Genomic DNA, 5,398 nt, shown 5'->3' on the forward strand with positions numbered 1-5,398 from the left:
GGTCGATCCGCAAGTGGAGATCTGGAAGTCACCGAAAGTGACGCAATGCCGAGGGTTGCCCGTAAAGGCTCGGGACGCGTATACCACCGCCTCAGTAGTGAGTACGCCGGACGGGCGAAATATTGTCGCCTTTAAGAAGGCGGATGGTGCTTTCAAGAGGCCGGTATGCGTGTTGTTTCAAGCGAGCTGCCGCCAGCATGTTCCCTCGACTCAAAGACGCTCCCCGAGGATAAACATGTGGTCGCCCGTGATGCCGATTCGACTATTGGTGAGGATACGTTTTTCGTTTTGTTTGATTTGACCGGCGTGTTTTCTTTGCCCCCTAGAGGGTTAAACATTAAGTCGCATTTTCGGCTTGCCCGAAGCGGCTTCGCTTCTTTGATTTTTGGAGGCTGGTTTCCACGAAAGTGGCGATTCGTTCCCTTTGGTTATATGTAAGTTGGTAACCGACACGGATTTTTACGGGTAGACCAGCCAGGTCGGTGCTTTCGAGCTGATTTCACCTGGATCCGATATGTGTTTTCTTTTGGTGAACACTTGATTAATGATGTATATGTTGTGGTCCGATTTGTTCATGGCTTTGATTCCGCGTGTATGAATTTTAGCGTCCGAAATGTATTCTTGTTACATGTTATCTTTGCTATGACAATGCATGGGAAACGCTTATGTAAGTGTGTTTGATCTTTTAGGACGAGAAGGGGCCTTGCCCCTGCAAGCTCGTGGGTTATGGTGCTCACTGGGAGCGTTCTTCGTTGGTGAACCCTAGGAATATCGGTCCTCGTCTAGTGAGGATGAAAGAGGCTATGAGCCTGTAAGCTCTCTAGGACGTCCTGCTCGGATGGGAGTTTGTTTTAGTCGCTGAGGGCGTAATGCTCCTGAGAGCGTTCTCGCTTAGTTGATTCGAAAAGTGTATGCCCCTAACTTAGCGAGACTTCGGAGGCGATAAGCTTGTAAGCTCCCCGAGCGTCTTGCCATGCGTATGAGCGTGTTTAGCCCCCGAGGCGTTACGCTCTGTAGCGTTCTCTCGCTTAGTTGAATCGAAAAGTGTATGCCCCCAACTTAGCGAGATTCGGAGAGGCGTTGAGCCTGTAAGCTCTGAAGCGCCCCGCAGAATATGAGCGTGTTTAGCCCCCCTCGGCGTTACGCTCTGAAGCGTTCACCTTTAGTTGATCCTAGAAGTATAGGTCCTCAACTTAGCGAGACTTCGAGAAAGCGTTGAGCCCTGTAAGCTCCTCGAGGCCGCCCCGCTGCGTATAAGCGTGTTTAGCCCCGAGGGCGTTCGCTCTGAGGCGTTCACCGCTTAGTTGAATCCGAAAAGTGTATGCCCCCAACTTAGCGAGATTCGGAGAGAGGCGTTGAGCCCGTAAGCTCCCCGAGGCGCCCCGCGTATGAGCGTGTTTAGCCCCCCCGGTATGCGTTACGCTCTCGAAGCGTTCTCGCTTAGTTGATCCTAGAAGTATAGGTCCTCAACTTAGCGAGACTCGGGCGGCGTTGAGCTGTAAGCTCCCCGAGGCGCCCCCGCGTGATGAGCGGCGTGTTTAGGTATGGAGCTTGCTCTGTGAGGAGGTGTGGTTTGGAGATGTGAGTAGGTCCGCCATTTATGATACCATCTTGAGTTTCTTTCATTTGAACTTTTTGTGCACGGGAGCGAGGAATTACAATGCGTAATACAACTATTGGTAAAATTGTTTTAGCAAGTATGTGTTCCATGGTGGTGGCAAAGATCCTTCCTCGGTTTTTTTAATCAATACAGCGTTAACGGTTAACGCGTTCGTTCATATAAGGGCCTTCCCATGTTGGTGCTAGCTTAGCATCGTCTTGAGTTTTCTTCAATAACGAGATCCCCGGTTGAAAAGATCGTGGATGTACTCGTTTGTTGTAAGATCTCTTGAGGACTGTTGGTAATTTTGCCACTCGGACGGCCGCTAGGTCGCGCCGTTCCTCGAGGAGGTCGATCTCGAGCTAGAACCGAAGTCATTAAGGCCTGTTTCGACAAGTTCGGATCGGGTTGTCGTGATTGTCATTTCGGTGGGTATGGCGGCCGTGCCATAGCATAGGAGAATGGTGACTTCGCCCGGTGCTTGGCGGTTTGTAGTCGCGATGAGCCCAGAGTATGTTCTCCAGCTGATTGGGCCACTGGCTTTTGTTCTTTTCAATTTTCTTTTTCAAATTCTCCAGAATGGCCTTATTGCTGGCCTCTGCTTGTCCATTGCTTTGAGCGTACTGTGGTGTAGAGAATGCATGAACGATCTTCCATTTGGCCAGAAACTCTTTGACTGTTTTGCCCTTGAACTGGGAGCCATTATCCATCACCAGTGTATGTGGTAGGCCAAACCGGGTGATGATATGAGTCCAAATGAAATTTCTGACATGTGATTCTTTGACGTGTGCTAACGGAATTGCTTCAACCCACTTAGTGAAGTAGTCTGTGGCAGCAAGGACGAAGCGGAAGCCGGTGCTCTTCTGAGGGATGAATGGTCCCATAATGTCCATGCCCCACATGTGGAACGGCCAAGGACTCGCGATGTTAATCGGTTATGCGGGCTGGTTGTATGATGTTGTGACCAAATGTTTGGCATTTGACACATTTGAGACATACGCTTTAGCATCGATCTGCATCTGAGGCGGAAGTACCCTTGGGAGATCGCTTTGTGGGCTAGTGACCGACCTCCGCGTGGTTGCCGCGACTCTCGCCGTGAATTTCAGAAAAATTAAGCCTTGCTCTGGATTGATACATCTCGGATGGGGTCCCCGCCGATTTCGCGGAATAATCCGCGTTCACCAAACAATAGCTACGTGCTTGGTGTGGAACCTTCTTGGCTTTTGTGCGCTCCGGGAGTGTGCCATGCCGATGTCTTTGTATAATAGGTCGCATCGGGGAGCGACTTCGTCGATCTTCGAGAGAGTGGGAACAGTCGCTAATTGTCAAGACTTGGTCCGCTTGGTAGCGGTCGGTCGACTACGCCGATAATCAGTTGTCGAGGGGACCTGATTCGGTGTCCGAGTGGCTAAGTATGCCAAGCTATCGCGTGGCGGTTCTCGTCACGCATAAAAAAATGGTGTCGTCGCCGCTCGCTAAATGGCCGGAAGCAAATTGTTAACAACTTGAAGGTATTTGGAGAGGTTACCTTCATTGGTAGTGTACTCTTTTTGCAACTTTGGGCGAGCGACCGGCCATGCGAGTCACTAAAGATTTGGATCTCCTTTACTCCGAAATGGATCGCCGCTACAAGATTCCCATTATTAGTGCTTTATATCGCTGCCGTTGTTTGGCGTTCGCGAAGTCTATCCGAACTGCCTTCTCTACCATAGCTCCCTCGGGGAGACTAAGGCGATTCCCATACCATCGCCTCGGGGTTGCCGGAACCATCGACGTAGGGACGGAGATCGTTTGCATGCTCGCTTTCTTGGGTCGCGACCTGTGTTTTCCCAATTAGGGTCGTCCGAATCGGGAAATCTGCTAGGAAGTCCGCAGAACGACCGTGATTCTTCGTGGATATGCGGCGGAAGTCCATGTGGTGTTCCCAACTCTTCGCCCATATTGCCATCCCGGTAGTCTTGTTTTCTTTGTGAAGAATCCTCTTCAAAGGGAGATCGCTAAGCACTTTGATTGGATGAGCACGGAAATACGGTGCGAATTTTCTTTGCCGAAAGTATAACAAAGCAAGGACCGCTCTTTCTATGTAAGAGTAGTTCTTCGGTTGGGAGTGAGTGTCTTGCTTGTGAAGTAGATCGGCTTTTCTGAATTGTGTTAGATCCTTGAATAGGACCGAACTGATGTAAAATCGGATACCGCCCGGATAGAGCCCCAAAGTTTCTCCGTCGGTTGGTTTGGCTAGGGCGGGAGGTGTTGTGAGGTACTCGCGAGGGTGGCGAATGCTTGGTGGCATTGATCGTTCCATGAGAATTGCTCGCCTTTCTTGAGTATCAGAAAGAACGGTCGGCATTTGTCGGACGCCTGGATATGAATTGGTTGAGTCGGCGACCATACGACAACTTTTGTATCTGTTTCTTTGTTTTGCATGGTCGGGCATGTCGATGAACGCCCAATTTGGTCCGGATTTGCTTCGATGCCTCGTTGTGAGACGATATCCGAGAAATTTTCGGAGGGCGCTTCAAAAAAGACACTTCTCCGGGTTCGACTTCATTCCGGTTCGTAAGTAGTCGGAGAACGCTTGCTTTCGAGGTGAGTGAGGTGGTCGGGTGCTTTTTGCTTTTGACAACCATATCGTCAATGTAGACCTCCATGGTATCGCCTAACATGTCACGGAACATGTTAGTTACTAGCCGCCGATAGGTCGGCTCTGCGTTCTTTAGTCGAGCGGAGAACGTTGTAACAATAAATTCCTTGCTCGGTGATAAATGATGTCTTCTCTGATCTTCTTCGACTAGTGGTATCGATTGTACCCGCTATCTGGCGTCCATGAATGATAGCAGCTCGTGCCCACAAGTCCGGGTCGACTAGTTTGGTCGATTCTTGGTAGGGGAAGGCGTCTTTTGGAGTTTCTTGATTGGCGTTGGTGAAGTCGGCGACAAAACGGATTTGTGCCATTCTTTTCGGGTTGCCACTATGTTGGCGATCCACTCTGGGTAGTCGACCTTCCGGATGAAACCGACTTGTTTGAGCTTATCTACGCAAATCGTTGATTGCTTTTTGAAAGCGTAGTGACAATCGTCTAGGACGCTGTCGAACTGGTTTGGCGCCAGGGTTGACATTTAACCGGTGGCATGCAACACTAGGGTCTATACCAGGTACATCGATATACGACCAAGCGAATACATCTTTATTCATGGACAGAAAATTTACAAGTTGAGCCTTAAGTGTGGGGTCAAGGTTGGCTCCCACATAGACGAGTTTAGGGTCGTCTTCGGTTCCCAGGTTCACTTGCTGCTTGTCTTGAGTCGGTGCTTGGCTGCGGCAATGCGTGCTCGCGCTCACGGAGGATTGTTCTTTGTAGAGTCTGTGCTAGTGCGCTGGTTGGCTGTAGTAGTCAGAGGAACTGGGACGTCCTCTGTGGTTACGACAACAGGGTCAGAAGTGACTGCTGTTGGCGTGACAACAGGAACTGGGGCAGTTCCCTGCCTTTCTTCTGGTTGGAGAGGAGGTGGTGGTGTTGCCACGAGACTTTGCTTGTTCGTGATGCTTTCCAATGGGGCGACCTCCGGGATTTGTCTTTGTTGATGCGCCGCTTTGATAGTGGTCGAGATCGGGGCAGCGTTCTGTTTTGCTGCGCTAGTTCTCACTTCAGCCACTAAATCTTTGGCCATTGTATAGTTGGTAGGTTAGTTCTTGAGCGGAGATGGGAAGTTCCGTGGTCTTAGTTCGCTTGCGATGATCTGGATTTGCAATGATGGGCCTCGGTGATTTACGAAGTTCCATCATTCCCGCAGGCGGAAA

Source organism: Coptis chinensis, chromosome 2 (assembly GCF_015680905.1).
Source record: "Coptis chinensis isolate HL-2020 chromosome 2, ASM1568090v1, whole genome shotgun sequence".
NCBI lineage: Eukaryota > Viridiplantae > Streptophyta > Magnoliopsida > Ranunculales > Ranunculaceae > Coptis > Coptis chinensis.